The sequence below is a fragment of the Sitophilus oryzae genome, unplaced genomic scaffold, assembly GCF_002938485.1.
Source record: "Sitophilus oryzae breed Bouriz unplaced genomic scaffold, Soryzae_2.0 scaffold_1167_pilon_pilon, whole genome shotgun sequence".
Taxonomy (NCBI): Eukaryota; Metazoa; Arthropoda; class Insecta; order Coleoptera; family Curculionidae; genus Sitophilus; species Sitophilus oryzae.
Genome location: NW_022145801.1, coordinates 1,113,699 through 1,134,187, shown reverse-complemented (window position 1 = coordinate 1,134,187; position 20,489 = coordinate 1,113,699). Strand labels below are relative to the sequence as shown.

Here is a 20,489-nt window from a genome sequence, read left to right as displayed (position 1 = left end):
AACTTAAAATGTTACTTGGGAATCGTAAACACTCTTGGAAAATGAGTTTTTGTATTCGGAATCTTCACACAAATAAATGACTGACAATCTTTAATGGCCTCTACGGTTAAAAACGTGATTTCTTCCCTCCTCATGCTCCAAATACTTCAACGATCCAGACAACTTTAGCTAACAGGAATTCTTTATCATCGGCTTTTTTTATAAAGCGTTCTATTTCCAGTTTTGTAAATACTTTTGATTTCTTTGCCTGATATCCGGAACATTTTCTTTTTAAAAATGCAATAAGGTTTGTGAATTTGCTAATGTCTACGTTTCTGTTCAGGTAAATCATGGTGCGGAGCATCGAATATTTACTCCACAGAGTTGACGGTTTTCAGGTAGTGAATAATCTCTGGAAATAGGCTATCAATACCTTTTCTGTGAAATTCTCAACATGTTTTTCTTTGACACAGGTTTCAAAGGTGTTGTAGGTGGTCTCGTATAAGTTTTTCGACTTCTCGGGAACTAACGTGGATAGCGCAGTTTCAGCAGCTTGTTGAATATCCAAAGCTTTGTCATTAATACTTATTTTTTCACAAAACTTTGTAGGAAATACGGCGACGTTAGAACCAGTTTGAACCTGACAGAACTTTGTCATTAAACAATGCATAAACAATGCCTTAGAAACCGATTACCAGAACATTTTAAAAAATGTTTAAAAATAGATAATAATAATAGCATAAAAATCTCAAATTATCCGCTTTCACAAAAATCTTGTATGAAATTCGTTGCGAAAAGAGTGTTTTAATTGCGTCCCGACGCTCACATAGTGCACACCCAATTTTTTTTAATTAGCATACTATTCAATTGCTGAAACATTTTTAGTTCGACTCCATTAATATTTCATAATTCACACTTTCAACGCATTGCCGCACTGCTAAGTTAACCAATCAACTATGCATTACATCGTTCCATATTACGCGATAATGTTCTATTAAATGGCCGTTGGCAGTTATTCTGTCGTTTGTATAACAGCGTTTCGATCGTAATTTTTATCGATCTTTATTAGCTTTGAATTTTACATTTAGGAAATGTTTTCCGTTTCGGTTACATGGTCGCTTTCAATTTGTTCGTGTTGTTTGTTTGGACTTTTCGATGGAATAAAATTGGTCAAACAGTATTTTGTCAGTTTAGTGTTGTTTTTCAAATAGTTATAATATTATACAGGGTGTTTCGAAACAAATGCGGAAAGCCTTAATTGGTGGTCATTAAAAAATATATTAAATCAGTCGTAAAATATCGTCATGTGATTAACTTGACTGGCACAGCGTTGCCCACTTTTACATATTTTCTTTTAATCAAAATATTTTAGAAAACAAAAATAAATTAATTATAAATATATAAAGAGTTATTATTTAAATCAACAAAACTCACCTTCTTAACAGCACTTAAGAGTCTATTACGCTGTACTGTTCGGGTTAGGGGTCAGGGTCTCAGGGACCGGGTAAAGCGAGTGTGTGACCGAAGGAAATATATATATTTCAGAAATCTGACTAAGGCTTCCGATCTTTCCGATCCTGTCGTGTTAAGCTACACCCAAAATTCCAAACACACGTGCTTTGATTAAGGCTTGATTCAGGTTTGCAGAGCCTCAGCATTTGCCATAAAATAGCGAGCAATTTGTTACAAAACCATATAAATTATATATCACTGTAATCACAAAACTTCAATCTATTTCCCTTTTGTAACGGAATTTTAAATTATGTCTTTATTTTCGAGAAAATTTAGTCCAGACATAAGGAATATTTTGTTGATGTTTGACCATCAAAATCTTAAAAATAAAGAATTTGTCTAAAAATATGCTACAATACGGATATAGTACCGTATGTCATTTTATATGTAAATTTATATGGGAAATATCATCGATGTTCATTTCATAGCCATTTATTCGCTCATACGCCGAGCTAACGCCGTTTTTATTCGATCATACGGTATAATCTTTTATCTTTAATTTCCTTCTCCATTTGTATAAAAATACCTAGCTAGTTTTACATAAAAGGTTAAATGCTGAACGCTTATTTTGCTACTTTTTTGGACTAGTGAAATGGACTCTTAAGGAACATAAATTCTAATAGAGTTGCGATGAGTTTTTACGACAATTAATCTGTCTGGTACACTTTGCACTAAAAGAGGTTCTACAAAGAACAATGTTCGACTGCAGGCTCTACTAGTAAACATTTTAAGCTTAAACACAAATAAGACTATTTATTTAAACCAAAAACTCGTAATACAAAACTAAAGTGCCAAAACGACGACAATGTTAGAAAATAAATAAATAAATGTGGCAAATTGACATTTTTAGCCGACCATACCAATAAGTATGGTAGGCTATTAATATCGGCAAAAAAAAGTTTTTTTAATTTCATTCAAAATGAGTTATCTGGGTCATAAATGACCTAAATACAAAATATTTTCATGGTGTCTGTCTGTCTGTCTGTCCGTCTATATAATATATAACTCAAAAACACCGCTAAACCGATTTTAACCAAATTTGGCACAAAAATACTCTCCAAAAAATCCTTTATGGGTATTTCCCCACTGCACTGCTAGAAAAATCTACAAAATAAAATAGTTATTTTTTGTAAACACTTCTGCGTTAAATCTAAATGGACACTTGCCTAAAAAAGAAAAAAATGCTTAACGTTTCGGAAAGTTTATCTCTTTCCGTCGTCGGAAGCAAAAAAATACAAAGAATAAAGAAAAAAACTATTTTAATTCAACTATTCGAGAACAATTTACATTTTTTTAAAACAGATACGTCTACAAGAAACCGTTGACTTTCTGTTAAAATCCGTTGTAGATGAATCCGCCACATAGGTATAGACATTTTTCACACTGTGGCATCCGAGAATCTGGCCATTAGTTTTTGGTGGGAGTGGGGGGTTGGTAAGGGGGTATGTGAGGGAGTTAAAAATTTTAAAAAATCGTAACTCCAAAATTACAGTAGCTAGGGAAACGCGAGTTTCAATTTAAGATTAGGAATAATATTTGCAACAAAATTTGTAATAACATCAAAATCCGTCAAAGTCGCAGTTTTTGAGATAAAAAAAAATTGGAAACTAAAAGAACTGCTTACCAAATTGTTATTAACATATTTTGGTATGGGCGGCTATACGTGCCTCCCGGCGCCAATTTTTTATGACAGAGTTACCACTTGAAATTCCAGCGGGAAGTTTAAATTCCAGTTAGTCAGCCCGGCGTCGAATATTTCCATGGTTGGCAACAATGAATTTAAAAATCACGCCCTCGATTACGTAACTAAAAGTTTAACTAGTATCAAATATACTTGTTTTTTAGTCTAATTTCATTTTTTTTAATTTTGTAGTCCGAAGTTCAATGTTTTGACTGCAAACTGGTAATGTTGTTGGAAAATTGTCAAAACCATCGATGGGAGGGGGTTAAAAAAATTAAAAAATCGTAACTCCAAAATTACAGTAGCTTGCGAAACGCGGTTTTCAATTTATATATATATTAATAATAATATATTAATAATATTTACAACAAAATTTGTAATAACATCAAGATCAGTGAAAGTCACCGTTTTTGAGATAATTGAAACTAAAAGAACTGCCTACCAACTTTTTATTAACATATTTTAGTATGGGCGGCTATAGGTACCTCCTTGCGCCAATTTTTTTAAAAAATATTTGACAATAATTTAAAAAAATAGTATAACTTAATGGTTCGATTTTTGTTTAACTTAATGATTTGACAAGTTAAAATATCTGTCTATCTATAGCTTTATATTTTATAATACAGGAAATTTTAACATAGAATATAAAGCTAATTCCCTACGAGTATAATGTTGATTGTTAATCATTTGAAAATTATTTTCTAATAATCAGTAACTACAATTAGGTCCTTTGAGTTTCAATTGACAATAATCATACTCGATATTATAGTCCATTTTGAACACAAAATTATACTTAGTTATGGTCGACAATCAATAACCATTGATTAACTATATACATATTAAGTAATCTTATATTGATTTAATATTAGCATTTATTAGATTAAATATTAGTTATGTGATATTTTATTTTGCAATACATATTTTTTATACCTATCTAATTCAATTTTCTTAACATATTTTTGTTGGGAACTAGTTTAAGTGTAATGGGCCAAAAAGGTTTTTTTTCAAGCGGTCAACTTAACAATAAAAATAAAAATCATAAAACAAATTTAAAGGGCGTAAATGCTGTATTATAAAATACAACTAATAATATAAAATAAAAATAATACTAATAGATGGTACATTACTAATGATAATAGCCAACTTTGATTTGTGCGCTGCAAATGGACAAATGTTGTATAGCAACAAAAGTCTTGTATGACCTGGCTACCGAGATGACTTTCCTGCAATTAAAGAGAAAAATGGTGCGAGCAACAATGTTACCAGTTATTATTAAAATGAGGTGAATTTAAAATTAAACAGTTACTTGAATAGTTTCTGAATATTCCAACATAAAAGATACATGTTTAAAAACAATAATAATATGTCACAAAGGCATGTAGTAACACAAACTTCTCACACAGAGAATATGCCACACAGGCTAGTCAGAAAAACTATTCTCACACAGAGAATATGCCACACAGGCTAGTCACAAAGACTATTCTCACATAGAGAATATGCCAAACAGGCTAGTCACAAAGACTGTTCTCACACAGAGAAAGTGCCACACAGGCAAACTACGCCACACAGGCTAAATATAATGCACAAGTTAATAGGCCAAACTACGCTACGAGGGTAACTACTCTTCAAGGCTAACTACGCTACGGGACTAACTACTTCTCAAGACTAACTACGCTACACAGGGTAACTGCGTCACATAGGCTAACTACGCCACACAGGCAATTCACCACACAGGCTAACTGCCTAAAGTAACAGAACCAAAAATAATTCAATCAAGATCAATTTGATAATATTAATACACAAATATATTTGTATCTTCTATTAAAGTCACATAGACAAATATAAATAAATCACTATAAAGAAATACTTCATAGATTCAAAAATATAATATATCACAATAAAAACAATAAACAGTAACCAACTAGTTGCTCAGTGAGATAAAATAAACTCACCTTAATTAAATTTCTTATTCGGTACGGCATGGCAATGGAACTCAGAACCACCACAAAACCTTAACTAAACCTGAGAAACTTTAATAAATTTAATTTAATAAGCGCGTACCACTTCTTTCTCTGACGCTGTCTAATACTGTTTTAGCCGGTGATACTGTATTGATTGTTATTTGAAACCTTTTTGAAAAGTGCAGGTACCATGAATTTTGGGCTTGTTTTTGTTTACGTTCGAAATTCCATTGCGCTCCGGCTTTTGAAATGTTTGTTTATTTTACGTCAAATAAAGAAAACGTAGCATAGAAAAATAGAGTTCTTACATAAGTAATTAATACCGTATGATCGAAAAAAAAACGGCGTCAGCGATGGCTCTGAAACGAAGATCGCTGTCATTTTATCATCATCATCATCATTTTCAGCTTATTCAACCATTTCCAATTATGGTGTAGCCTCCCTCACATATTTAGATACTCTCTTTATAGTTGGGCCCATTGTTTTCTATTGTTGGCTATGCGGGTTCCTGTCATTTTATGTATAAGTATTGTAACATTTATTTAAAATAATATCTAAAAAACGTAGGTTGTGATTTCTTCTACATAAATGGTCCATCCAATATCTCATTTGAAGTTATTTTTATTATCACTTATTCACTACAATATCAGATTAAAATGTAATTTCAAAAATTAAATCAAAATCATCATTTCTTCACACTATGGAAATATATACACCACACATATATTATCCAGTTGAGGACAATATTACGTTACATTTGTAATTATAATTAAATTACAAAGTTTATTGTTCAATTGTTTATTCTAAATAATGTGCATGGAAACCAATTTTATACAGTACGTACAACATGCAATAATAAATTATTTATTGGAAATTTATGAGTTAATATGAGTTAGGTATTCAAAATGCTGAATTATTAATAATAGGTCTAAAAATGTTCTGGGTTGCAATTCAGAATTTATGGTTATTTACAGGTTCTGTTGTGTGCACTTAAGTATAGAGCATTTTAATTAGTAGAATATGACTATCTGTATATCGGCAACTTGTGATCCTATTCAGTCGACCGGCTTGAAACACTTTTCGTTCAATTCCGTGTTTATCGTCATTGGTTAAATTAAAATCGTCATTGGTTAAGTCAAAATTGGTTAAATTATTATTATTTTAAAAAAAGTGACTAACATAATTATGTTTCAACTTTGACTTGGTGCATTTTAAGTTGTTTTTAAAGCAGAATTGATTGCCACAAAAAGTTTTTTTTAAACTCTAATACCAAAAAAAAAACGTCCATATATATTACTAATCAGCTCAATTTTTCTGTTCTTTATTTATGCAAACTTAAAGCCTATTTAAACGAACATTTCTAGTGTCTAACGTTTTTTTCTAAAGCATCGGCTATTGTATTTTGATTTTTTTTTAATTTCTTAGCATTAACTGACATTTTAAATGTTCTGCAGAATCCCCGTGTTTATGCAAAGATCTTGTTATATTTACGAGATCAGTGAACCCTTCTTTATTCCAAATGCCATGTTAGAAAATAGTAAACACGAAACACGACCAACAAAATAATTTTTGTAAAACAATACTACTACATAGCCAATTAAAATCAGAAAACCAGGAAGGACTTAAATTTAATATTATAAGATTTACCACTTTTTCTTATTTCTTTTTTGTAATTTATGGTTAACGTTTCAGTTGGTCGCCCTTGAGATAAAACATCCCTCTTATCTTCATCTGTCCACCGTTTGAAGGGAGTTTCCAAAAAATTGCACACCAAGTCATTAATTGGGTTCAGTTTTTAATACATACACACACACAAAACAGTTTTAAAACACAGCAAAAACCGGCAAAAATTAACAAGTTAAATCAACAAAAACCCTTAACAAACAACAACAACTTTACAGTCTTTACACGGTTAATTACTCGCCGAAGTAGCCGAATATTAGCATAAATGCATAAATTATGCGTCACCGTCACGCATTCCCTGCAGGAGGTAGGTGTACATTCGAAAGGAAGTTACGCGGGAATTCCTAGGAAGTACCACGAAGTATATATAGGATTTCCTAAAAGTATGTGGATTTCCCAGGAGATATACAGGATTTCCCAGGAAGTATACAGGATTTCCCAGGATTTATGATGGAATTCCAGGAGGTATGGAGGAGATCTAGGATGAGATAGCTCGAAAAAATACGCATCAAATCACGAATATTGACCTCGTTTTGATTAAAATCACACAATAGGCTCAGTGCATAACAAATAAATTTGAATTAAAACACTTACAGCTTCATTCAGAACCTCGCCACTAGTGGAATAAATTAGTGGTTTTAATTACACTTTATACTTTTAAGTTTACGATCTTTCACAATGTTTAAAAAACACAATTAAAATTAATAGAATATCCTAGCAACAGCTTGCGTTAGTCAGTTGTATCCATAGCGAAAGCCTAATATTTAGCTTATAAAACAATCAACTTTTGATTTCTAACAACAATTTCTCTTGACGGAAGATTATGAAAGACCAAAATGATATTTCTTCGCAAATTTTGAAGTATAATTAGTGGAAAAGTTAAAAGTTTGATAACTTTTCCTACTAATTGAAAATGTCTACCACTAATTTTGACGTTCTGAATGGTTACATTCAAATTAATGGAATAAACCTCTACGCTAATTGAAACTACTAATTTATTCCACTAATTGCGAGGTTCTGAATGAAGCTTACAAATAATTAATTATAAAAGCTCCACAGACAAGAAGAAATTCAAAAAAAAGATCTATAGGAAATATAAGCTATTAAAAAATGCATGTTTTTACTGCAAACGCGTCGTTTTCCAGTCATTATTTGATGACGTCGGTGGGTTCTAAAATCAAAGTTGACATATAGACATTTCTTTAATAATAATGACATATAACAAATGCCATTAGTATCCAGTGACAATGCCGGAAATCATTACGACGGTTCCCGCGCTTTTGTTTCTGTTTGAATTAGTTTGGCGAGGTTTACAATATTTGGTGTATTGCTCGGTGTATTGTTTTTTTTATACAAAAACACATAAATTAAGAAGCTTATTATCTGAAAGCAAAATAACACTGAACTCTCGACTGAACTGCTACGGACTAGGACTGATTTAAAATTGGAAGATAAAATGAATTTTAAGGCAGCCCAAAAAATATGTTCCATTGAAGTCCTTCAATTATTTAATACTGTTGCTGAGGGTGCAGGAACCCAGGAATAAATAAAGTAACAATAAATTAAAGAATGATGAATTTAGTTATATGTTCCTATTTGGAAGAAAATTTGAATTTAAAAAGAAGGTTATATAATTTATGGTATTGTGTGTTTTTTTTACCTATTTGACGTAAATGGCTAATGATGAATAATAAGAAAATTGGTGAACATTTTATTTCAAGTAACTGTTACACATGCATCCAGTTGAACGCTCATGCTCTGATTAATTTAATTATACATTTTCGAGAAAATCCAAACCTCACAGAGGATATGTTCCTTCCTTTACTTTTTAGCAGTGAAAGCTGTGAGAAAATATTCCGAGCCACAAGGTCCATGACAACAACGCAATCTACGGTAGTAAATTATAGTATTAAAGACATATTGCAACGATTGGACAGAATTAGATCGATTAATAATATTACCCATGATTTAAGAGCTATAATACGTTTCCCAAGAAAGCAGAAAAGGTTTGAAAGAGTTCGTTCTAAGGGCCAAAACTAAGAAAAAAAGATATTGAAAATGTATTTACTGGTCAATACATTGAGAATATTGTGATGGACTCTTTGCAGGAAGCACTTGCTGTAACTGAAAAGCTGGGAATGCAATTTGAAAATTTTTCATGGAACTCGACCACTATACCAAAAAATTCAGAAGAACAATCTGCAGTAATTGATGAAAATGAATCTGTCATTGATGATTCGGAAATAGCCGAAGAAAGTATTTTTGAAAATCAAGAGGAAGAGATAGATGATTTAAGAATAGGAATCGACCAAACTAACGAGTAAAGCAAAAACACAATAGGCCTCACAGGTCGCAGTGTTTCCGGCAGAGGACGGCCCCTAGTTGTGAAAAATAAACTAATGAGCAAACCAAACCAAACTCTTTTTTATCGAGTCGATTTTGGATACTTTTTTCAACTTTCTGTAAAGTTTGAAACTAATTACAAATTTCGTATGCTCAATAGTATCCGGAATTCCCAAAAAATATATATGGGTTTTCCCAGGAGGTATTCAGGAATTCTTTAGCTATTAGGAGGTTTAGTTTACAGAATTTGGATCAGCTGTTTACCCCTCGGTGCAGCCGCTTGGCTCAGAAATAGAATCATTTTCACTTGCACTTCTTTTTCGGTCGGAATTAACGATGCGGTGGACTTATTATGCAGAGGTCCGCCCGGAAAAAAATAAATAACTTATTTTTTTATTATTTAGATGTTTACCATTTTAGTTAGATATTTATTACCATTTTATTATTTAGATGCATGTAAATATATTAAACTAAATTAATATTTTAAGAAGTTTTTTCTTTAATTTGAGTATTTTTTCGGTCAAGTGCCCCTTCACCTTCTGCACCTGACGAGCCGCCACTGACGGTTCTCGAGATATTTGGAATTGAAATCATCAATACCTGCCATCGTTGACTAAATAGTTGTTAGACTGAAATCATAAATTTGAAATGTTTTTTGTTTCATCGAAGGAAAATGTATGATTAATTAAAAAAAAAAAGTTTTCAAATTTATCATTTCAGTTTTCAGCCAAATAACTATCTACTCAACATGTTGATTTTTTGTCAATAATGACATGCATTGACTATTTCCATTCTAAATGTCTTTAGATCGGTTGCACGTAGCGATTTTTACCAAGAGACATTTTTTACGTAAAAAATCACGGAAATGCATATTTTTTCTCTCAGTACTTTTAAACAGGTACGGACGAACAGTTATTACTCTTCAAAACAGTTAAATCACATGTAGGTGGAGCCCCCTACAAGTAGGAGTTCTATTGACATCAAAATCAAATATCTCGTGTCAAAAAACTGCTAGACACCAATTTTCATGCAAATATTGACGTTACAGAAATTATTTAAAAAAAAATTGAAGCTTGTACACCCGGTATCTCCAAAACTAAGTATTTTAGGACATATATTTATATGAACTTTTTTACTTATTTTTATCTGTATATCTATTTGGGCCACCCTGTATAACAAAGTTGTTGAATAGGTTTTGAGAATTCAATATAGATACGTGCATCAAAAAATATTAACAAAAAAAACAGTATTGCAAAAGAGATCACCTCTAAAGCCGCTCCAATTTTGCCAGCCTGTTTCGATCCCGTCTTGTTTTCCCTCGTCAGTCGCTTGTTTCTGACCGAGTCTCCTTTGTTTCTGACGTTTTTATTGCCCAGTTAGCCCGGCCGGTATATATTTTCCGCTGAATTGGTCATCATGAGGGCCGATGTGCCGCCCTGACGAGCCGGCTCTAGCTTTTTATACGCTTTTATTTTTATCTTATTTCGCACACGGGCTCGATTTCCGCAGTCATTCTGGACAGGACACAGGACATATTAATTTTTATGTGGAACACTTTTTTGTTACCCGTGATGACTGAAGTGAGTTAACTTGGTCTATAAATAAATAGATTCGTGAAAATCTTTTTGGAATAGGAAAATAAAAGATTTTAGTTGGACAGATTTCAATCCATTATTAGATGATTAGTTTATGTTACATTGATTTCCTCTGGTCTGGTCTGATTGGTATTATGTGAAGAGTCTAAAAAGACTGCTGTACTTAGGCTCTCTACCGTTAAACCGAGGTACCGAGGGTATTTTTAAACGGTACTCTCAATATTTTTTTTACTTTATCTCATATGTCAACTTTTGACATTTTTGCGGAAAAAATGGTATTTTTAAGTTCATTCTAGAGTGTCGTGGCTTTGTTTATGACAAAAAAAAAATGCTTTTCCAAACCATACTAATGCGCCACCCTCGTTGAAAAAATTGGCGAATAAAAAGTTGGTAGACAGTTCTTTTAGTTTCAAAGTTAAGAAATTTTTCCAATTTTTTTTTTATCTCAAAAACTGCGACTTTGACTGATTTTGATGTTATTACAAATTATTTACTACAAATTATTACAAAAAAAAACAGACGGACAGACGGACAGACGGACAGACGGACAGACGGACAGACGGACAGACGGACAGACGGACACCATAAAAAATATTTTGTATTTAGATAATTTATGACCCAAATAACTCATTTTGAGTGAAATTTATAAAAACTTTTTTTTGCCGATCTTAATAGCCTACCATACCTGTTGGTATGGTCGGCTAAAAATTGTGTTATGATTAAAAATACGATTTGGGCATCTTTTATACGGCCAGGAAAAATCTCGATCAAATCTATTTTTCAAAAGCTACTTGTTTAAATATTATAGTGGCTTTATAACAGCCATGGCACTAGATTGCAATTTAAAATACTATTTTGTTAAAAATGATAAATGATGTTAAAAGTTGATATATATTATATATATATATATAATAAGCTTACTACCAATAACATACCCAATATTCACAAAAATAAAAAACAGAATGCAAAATACAATAGACGTTGCAAAACCACGAGAACAAGCAGGCTTTAGAAGCGACTTCAGCACAATTAATCACATACATACGCTAAGAAAAACTATGAGCCAAACAAAAGAATACGAACTTTCACTAGTCATAGCCTTTATAGACTTACAACAGGCTTTGGACTCGAATATCCTTAGACCATAATAGAAGCCCTACCTAAACAAGGTATAGACGACCTTATATAGAAACTCTCGCCAAAGAAGCTAAAGCAAGGATTATGATATATAAAAGAAGTCCAAAATTCCCAACTGGCAAAGGAGAATGACAGGGTGACGCAATATCCCCTAAACTATTTACATCAACACTAGAGAAGAAATCTTAAATATAACGTCAACTAGATAAGACCAACAAAGGATTGAAAATAGATGAATATCTTAACCATCTAAGATTAACTTATGACAGTTCTAATTGACAAGAATCTTGTAAAACTACGGATAAGTGGATGTTTTTCAAAAGTGGCTCACCCCTTTTTTATTTTTTCATATAAAAAAAACGAGATTTGGTATCTTAGTTTTTGACATAAATTAGAATTAATTGAAGTATTCAATTGTTTTCGGTCACTTCCGGTTTCACCGGAAATGACTACAAATTTTGATTTTTAAATGGCACCCTCGGTATTTTTTTACTCTATTCGATAGAAAATGACACTCTGAATAGAATGCCATATCTATATCATATGTCAACTTTTGACATTTTCAATTAAAAAACATTGCATTTTAAGTTTCAATCTGTGTTAAAAAAATTGTACTAAAACTAGATTTGATCATCTAATATTTTTCGTGTCTTGCCCTGGCCAGTTAAAAGATGTCCAAATTGAATTTTAATCATATCATTAGCATATTTGGAAAAAGCCCTTTTTGACGAAAAATTTAGTACCACACACATGGTATTTCGAGTCAAATTGTCGTTATAAACCGCATGTAACAATTTCAGTGGCCGGCCGTAGCTCCAGCGTTAGTGTGTCGATCTGCAGAGCGGAATGTACTGGGTTCGATCCTCAGCCAGTATGGTCGCTTTATTTATTTAAGTAAAACTATTTATTTATCTAAATAGAGCGACCAACGAGCCGCCACACAGTGGGGTATTTGACGCAGATAGTTGATCGAAATTTTTTTATGTAGACCTTATATAAATTATTGCTATTTTCAATTAAAGAGGAAATAATATGAACAAAATAAAGGATAATTTGTCGATTCTAAAAAAAGAAAGAAAAATCACTGTTCCAGTGTTTCCATGGTCAATGCCAGTAGTACCAGTAGTAATGCCAGTACCACTAATGCCAGTAGTAATATCGCAACTAATACCTCTAATGCTACGACTGATCCGCGAGCAATGCCCATACCACTATAACTAATGCCAAATTGTGCTATACTGCTAATGGCACTAATGCGATCGCTTTGTACACAACAATGTCATCGCGGTTTACATCTCGCATTAGTATATCACTGATTGGCAAATTAGAGGAAACCAAGAATGTTTTTCTCATTTTATCAGCAAAGTCGCAAAAAGTCGCAGTATTTTATTTTACTGTATGAAAGCCCAATGTTTGCTAAGTAAAACGTATATAGACAATATGCTGAATTCTTCGAAATGCGCAACTAAATCTCTAAGTATAATAAAAATGTCACAAATTTAATTAAATTTTCTGAACGCCTAACTTTCAGTTGCAAAAAAAATCGTTAGTATAGAGAATATTAAAATAAATAATATGTTTTTGTAGAATGCATACCTGCAGCTTGCTGATCCATTTTCAATCAAAACAATAATATAAATGTAAAAAGAGCACAAGAACAACAACAATTTATAATTTTAAACATAAAATTTAGCCATTTACCTCTTATTTGTGAGAAGTAACAACTTTGACGTTTCGTTGAATCAAATGAATGCAACTAAACACACCCATAGAAATGCCATTCATGGCAGACATGATTTAACTTATCATTTATCTTTTATTGGGAAATCTTAAACACATTTGCTTTTTCGAATTTTGATCACCTTTTTCATGCTAATACCCCACCGAGCGCCACCTCAAGGAAGGCGATGTCAAACCACCTTGAATATATTTGTACACCCCATCAAATAGTGCCGTTCGGATTCGGTAATAAACTGTAGGTCCCGTGTACTTGTGAAACACTGATGACACACATCACAAGTACATGCGAGAGGTAGCCGATACTCTATATAGAGTATGGCACTGTAAGAAGAAGAACAATTTCAAATAAAGTCATTTTGTCATTTGTCACAGTGTCATTTGCTATCGAATAAAGTAAAAAATACTGAGGGTGTCATTTAAAAATCAAAAGTTGTAGTCATTTCCGGTGAAACAAAAAGTGACCGAAAACATTAATTGAATACGTCAGTTAATCCTGATTTATGTCATAGGGTAATTCCGGGAGAGATGGCTCACATTTTTTTAAACCCTTCTAACAAAAAAAAACAACAAGATATCTTTCTTAAACTTATTTATTTATGTTTCAAACGTGAGTATAGATAGAATAATAAACAGTTTATGTCAAAAATAAAAACGGTTTTTTCGAAAAAAAAAGTCAAAATGAATACCTGGGCCAACTCACCCGGTACTTAAGGGTTAGATGGCTCAGTGGGTATGGGATAGATGGCTCAGTAATAAATGTCCCTTATTCATTTTTTTTCTTGCTTAAAACCTTACCACAGGGGTTACATATATTCACAAAGTTTGAGCAAGTTTCGTGACACCAATTTTTGCAATATACACATTGAATCCAGTCATCTTTTTTCACCGTTGTTTTGTAGGGTTCACCGCAACCTACACATTCTACATCTTCCTCTTCTAAAGGGCTATCGCCGGATTCTTGAAGCTCAAAGTCGGTATCTTCATCTGTTGAGGAATATTTCGTTTCTCTTGATTTCATTTTCTGTGATTTCCTTTCTACATTTTTCTTTGTAACTTTTTTTTGAATGTTTGCCTCCTTTCTTTTGCTTCCTTATTTAACTGAACCGACTTTTTTCTCAATATGTTCAGGAGACGTTAGAACAGTTCCAACTTGTCTTCCACGTTTTCTGACATTATTCACAGAAATGGAGGAAGTGCTAGGAACAGGGTGCATTTAGCCAACATCGTCCCTAAAAAAGTTATAAGAAAATTTTAACGATTATTAAAAATTTATTTAGTTAACTTTACCAGGTGTATCGCCATCTGAAGAACTATCTTTGGCAGCAATGGGTTGATTTCCATTATTGACCGTACTGACATTGGTCCTAGTTTCTTGTGATGATGGTCCTGGATTTTCCAAATGCTCAGGAGTCTCGCTGAGATTATCAATTTTGCGTTTTTCCAGATGGTCGTTCTCGTTGTCATTTAAATAAGAATAATTAGGTATTGCCTCGGGGTTAAACGGACAAATGCCTGTGGATTTAAAAGCAGAGACAGCGTTTTCTATTGTGGCTGATTTAGACCAAGCATTGGCCAGTAATTCTCCAAAATTAAGCCTTGATATTTTCCTCGTTGGGTTTGCTCGCACATATCTGTTGCACGCAGAATTAAAGTAAGCCTTAAGACTTTTAAAAAAACTTCTATCGAGTGGTTGCAGAAATTGGGTGGTGTGGCTAGGAAGGCAAAACAATAATACCTGATGTTCTTCGGCGTATTCAAGCATTTCAGGCGAATTGCAATGGCTAGATGACCATCTAACATTAAAATAACTTTTCCTTCAGGCTTCCTTGGAACAAAATGGTTCTTTAGCCAAGTAAACATTAATTCAGTGCTAATGTAAGCCGACTTCTTATTCATATACACAACAGAACCCGGTGGCATACCATCTTCAAATTCTTTTTTTTTATTTTGGCCCTTGAAAATACATGCCGGTGGGAGAAAAAAACCCTCAGCATTACAGCAGGAAATAATAGTTATAGTTTCACCTTTTTCCGAAGACGTAATGGCTGCTACATTCTTTGAACCTTTCTTTGCAATAACGTATCCTGGTTTGTTATTTAGTTGGAGTCCCGTCTCATCCATATTAAACAAATGCCCTGGTTTACCCATTATGTCAGCTTCCTCCAGTACGTTTTGCAGAAGAGTAAAATAAGATGAAACCTCGGTCTTGTTCATCCCTTGGCAACGGGCTAATGAAACACCCTCTGCTTTTCGAACACTTAAGTCAGGATTACGTTTAAGGAACATATTCAACCAATCGTAACCAGCAAGTCCCTTTTCTCTATTAAATGTATGTTTAATATTTAGTTGCTCTGCTAAATTAAAAGCCATAACTCTAACACAATCTCTAGTCGGAGCGAAACCATGTTTTTCTAATTTTTGAATATGATTTTTTAATTTTAGCTCATTTTCACTTCCGAGAATTGATGGTGGCCCCAAGCCTTTTCTTGAAAAAATCATTATTTTTTAGCCGTCTCCGAAATGTAGGTGGGGGGATTTTAAAATTACGGCAAGCTTCCCGTACTCCCATTTGGCCTGTTCTGACTGCTTCAGCTGCCCTTCGTAAGTCTTCTTCTGACCATTGATGCCTTTCTACGTTTCTTTTCCGTCGATACTCGGTCGGCATGACTCTGTAAATAAATAAGTAAATAATTATTATTTTTCTCATATACTGTCCTGCAAACCTGACCTAACCTAAAAAAGTATATTTTTACAAATGGGACAACTAGTCTTAGCAGGGCAGTATGGGAGAGATGGCTCACGAGCCATCTATACCACAACATTACTGGGCCATCTATCCCAATAGTGCGGGAGAGATGGCCCACCTGATAATTTTCTAAGTCGATGTAAACGCAGCTACATGCCTATATAAACATAACCTCAACATACTAATGAATTAAATTTATGTAAATAACTAAAAAGGAAACAAGTCAGAACTCGAAAATTTCAACTTATTTTAAAGCATAGAAAATTTTTTAACCTTTGGAATAATAAAAAAGCTTATAACTTACCCGTTTTTTAATGAAAATACACCAAACTATAAGCACGAACTACACCATGCGTTTAGTCACACTGTCTACGTTTACATCGATTGGAGAGTCAAGATGCTGAAAATATCTCAATGGGCCATCTAACCCAGAGGGCCGTCTCTCCCGGAATTACCCTATAGTAAAGTACCAAATCTCGTTTTTTGGCCATGTGAGACACTTGGTGAAACCCAAAAGGTGAGACACTTTTGAGAAACACGCGGTATATGACATTGCAGGGACTGTTCATTGTAGTTTTATGAATATTTTTATAGTAATATATTGTAAAATTCTAGCAGATGAACAAGACTTCTCTACGGCATTTTAAAATAAATACTGATGTTTATAAGATATATGAACAAATTTAGTTGTCACATTTAATAAACGATGACTAAATGATTTGCGACCAGTATGTATCTTTCAAGACAAAGTTTTATTTGTACTTTTATAAAAATAATCTCAAATGATTTAGATTGACATTTGTTATAATATAAAATGCCCGGTTCATTTTAATATCTGAACTCATAATATTTGAGGAAAATACTGGCATATGTAATATTCAATCTGAGCATAATATAAAAATAAATTCCATATAGATGTGACGGCTGAGACTAAAACAGCAGAATCTATGTAAAGTAGGAGAAACAATATGGAATATAGGCCATCGAGACAGGAAAGATTTATAGGGCATTTGGTTTCAGAAAGGGGTTTATCTGTGTCAATATGGAAAAATAGAGTTTCCACGTCGTTGAAAAGCTTATTTAACATTAAACTGAATAGACTGTTGATAGAATGGAGATATAAATATCTTATACTATATGCCTAGGTAGTTTGTAATCAATAGTTAGATATATATTTATATTCCTTATTTATTATTGACTTCGTTATTAATATTTTCAAACCTAACGTTAATGTAGCGAAGTATAAATAAACTGTGTTACCTGAAATTGTAACACCCAGTATCATCATCATTATTTTCAGCTTATTTAACCATATCTAATTACTGTATTGTGTAGCCTCCATCACATATACAGGGTGCTACAACTTCGAGATACGAGCATTGGTATCTCGGTAACCGTAATAGATACGAACATGGTTAAATTGGGGCAAAGCTGCCCTTTGGGATGTTCACCAAAATGCCATCAAAAAAGTTTTAAAAATTTCAAGTATTGCTGAGTTTTTTTTAGAAAAACTGATTTTTTTGAAAATCAATTTTACTTTTTCCTGTCGTTACTTTTTAGAAAATCAAAAAACTAATTTCACGTTCTCATAACCACTTTATTAGGGCCATCTGATGTTTTTATATTTTCAAATTAGGGGCTAATCTGTAAGATAGAGAGGTCCACTTAATTTTTTTAAATACGGACCTGCATTTTTTATTTCAGGTTTCGAAAGAACAAGAACCACATTACTTATATACGATTATTAAGTTCAACTAATTCATATTATTAAAACATCTAAAATACAAATACGTATTTTGAAAATGAATTGTAAGTTCATGTCATCTCTCTTAAAAATTGCCACTTCTTTAAATTTCCCATTAAAAAAATAGACCATATACCATATAAAAGTAAATAATTGAAAGATCGGACTACGGAGAATGACACAAATTTTCGGAAACATTTTAACCACCTGGACACGCAGTTTTTTTTAGTTGACGATTGTGTGTCAATTTAAAAAAAAAAACTACTATTTTAGTATTTTAAATATTTTAATAAATGCAAAAATAGCACGGTATTTACAAGGCGAAGTTATAAAAATCTGGAAGAACTAATGCCACTGACGCACACAAAAATCAAACGAATTACTAAATATTTCATTTATTAAAATCATTCGATAGTCGTGGCTCAACGATAACCATTTAGTCGCACTGCGAGGTTGTCACATATGCTTTAATATACAAATGAATGAATGATTTTATTCGAATAAAATCATTCGATAGTTGGAATCATTCATTCAGTAACCATTTGATGTCTAATTCAATCGATAGTTCCCATCGCTAATATAGCATGTTCATTTTAATAGATATTATAGTACGTATCGTTGAATAGAAAGCCCAAAGAGACGAAGGCTTATAAGTAGCGGATAAATTGTGTTATGAGTACCTTTTCATTTCCATAGTTGTGTACTTTTTTTTCGGTGCACCATTTTTCATACTTAGAGTATAGAGAAATTAAAATAACTTTGATTGCACATCATAATACGATCACCAGCAAACTCAATAAGACGATGACGCCTGGTGTCATTGATGACTTGCAACGAAAGTTGTTTTTTAATTTCTCTTTATGTATATTTATACTTCTGTTTCGATCTTGCTGGCAGCAATCCAGAAATGGCTCTAAATGCCTCTTCTTCAATGTCAGAGGGAATACTTTCCGAATCGCTCATTTTTTAAACTAGAGACATCAATATTATTTACTGTCATATTAACATTGCCATGCATGGTGTTATTTAAACAAATGTATTAAGGTAATTGATTTTTAGGATAGGTATATAGTTAAGAAAGAAGAATGAAATTATTGGGCAAACATACAGTAAGATTAGTACGACTTACTAAAATACGACTACCCGTAGACACTTTGTGTTTCTGCCTTCCAGCTTCATCAATACTGAAGGAATCAGCAACGATGAACTAGCGATCCTGAAAAAAGAAACAGGGAAGCAAACGAGGCACTAGGCACCATTTGCAACCTGGTTAAGCAGTAGCTCAGAATTCGCAAGCGTTACTACCAAAAAACCGCTGCGGAGGTACTTCAACATACCTCGTTTCTTTTTTCAGGATCGCTAGTTCATCGTTGCTGATTCCTTCCGTATTGATGAAGCCAGAAGGCTGAAACACTAAGTGTCTACGGGTAGTCGTATTTTAGCCATGTTTCATGGCTAATCTTACTGTAGGTTTGTCCAATAATTTCATTCTTCTTTTTTATTATAGTCCCCACGATAACATCTTTCGTTTATATAGTTAAGTACAATAATTTTTAAAATTCATTGTGTGTTTTTATAGTTAGACGTAGATAAAATATTGTACAATACACGCGAGTTAACTCCAACTTTCGCACGCGTATCTTAATGATGCTGTTAACTCACTTGTATCGTAAATTTCTATTATGTTTCAGGCGGTTTAATAAGTTTTCTGGGCGCTTTTCTTGACGTTTTTTTGCTAAAAAGTTTTCTTTGTTGGATAATATTTTTGTTGTCAGCTTATTTTGGTGGTGATTACATTGTGTCAAACGTGGCATATCAGTATACTCAGGAGAGGTGTATAGTATAGAGTGTTGTTCCAATGGAATAAATGCTACTAAACTAATATCATGATCTCGTTCCGTTTAAAATGTTCATGTAAGTCATCTTTAAACCTACTGACAAAATCACACATAGGACATCTTTTTCTAATAATTAGTACAGAGATACATTGGTATTATTTAAACCATGACCTAAAACATATATGTATTTTGCAGTTACACCCAGTATATGTTACACTTAAAACCAGCTCTTGTAAAAAGATAAGAAATTGCAAACACGTGTACAGGAATCATCCCTTTTTTCCGCAAAAGCTTAATTCGCTATTGAGTTTCAGATCGAAACATGTAGAGTTGTATAAAGCGAACGAGTCAGCGGTAAAAAGGACGCCTTTAATGCCCATAAAAGATATTGATGTATCGTTAAAGTGTCTTGTTTCTTGTGCTGCCCTTTTTCATCTTTAAATTTGATACTTTTGTGTGTGGAATGCTTTAGGAAAAAGGGTCAAGATGTGTTCAGGATTTCGATCTAATAAAGTAGCTTTTAAACATTG

The 20,489-nt window shown here is 32.8% G+C and overlaps 1 protein-coding gene across 1 annotated transcript in view; it reads right to left on the bottom strand.

Moving 5' to 3' along the window:
* LOC115888323 overlaps positions 1 to 20,489 on the bottom strand; it is a 422,982-nt gene that overhangs the window by 173,957 nt on the left and 228,536 nt on the right. The window lies entirely within an intron of this gene.